This window comes from Hylobates moloch, unplaced genomic scaffold (genome assembly GCF_009828535.3).
Source record: "Hylobates moloch isolate HMO894 unplaced genomic scaffold, HMol_V3 SCAFFOLD_1, whole genome shotgun sequence".
Lineage (NCBI taxonomy): Eukaryota > Metazoa > Chordata > Mammalia > Primates > Hylobatidae > Hylobates > Hylobates moloch.
In genome coordinates this window covers 224,393,343-224,393,989 of record NW_026652276.1, presented here as the reverse complement: position 1 = coordinate 224,393,989, position 647 = coordinate 224,393,343, and positions in this window count along the sequence as shown.

The window sequence follows — 647 nt, the reverse complement described above, 5'->3', positions numbered from 1 at the left end:
TGGCGGGCATGGTGGCTCATTCCTGTAATCCCAGCACTTTGGAAGGCTGAGGCGGGTGGATCACTTGAGGTCAGGAGTTCAAGACCATTCTGGCCCACACGGTGAAACCCTGTCTCTACTAAAAATGCAAAAACTAGCCAGGCATGGTGGCATGTGCCTGTAATCCCATTTACTCAGGGGGCTGAGTCAGGAGAATTGCTTGAATCCGGGAGGCAGAGGTTGCAGTGAGCCGAGATCATGCCACTGCACTCCAGCCTGGGTGACAGAGCAAGACTCCCTCTCAAAAGAAAAAAAAACAGAAAAACAAACAAACACAAAGCCCCCCTAGCCTCTGCCTCCGAATTTTGAGAGGCTAATTTGAGTAATAATAAAACTCTGGTCTCCTGTTTAGCTGACTGTATGTGTATTAAACTCTTTCTCTTTGCAATTCTCGTCTTGATAAATCAGCCCCATCTGGGTAATGGGCAAGATGAACCCATTGGGCTGGTGTCAGGGTGACTGTCCTGCTCTGCAGTGGAGTCTTGTGGGAAGGAAGTAGTTTGAGATGCCTGTAGTGCCTTTCACTTAGCTGTGCCCCTTGGGTGAGCCACTTGACCCCTCTGAACCTATTTCCTCATCCTGCATACACATGGGGAATATCTAATAAT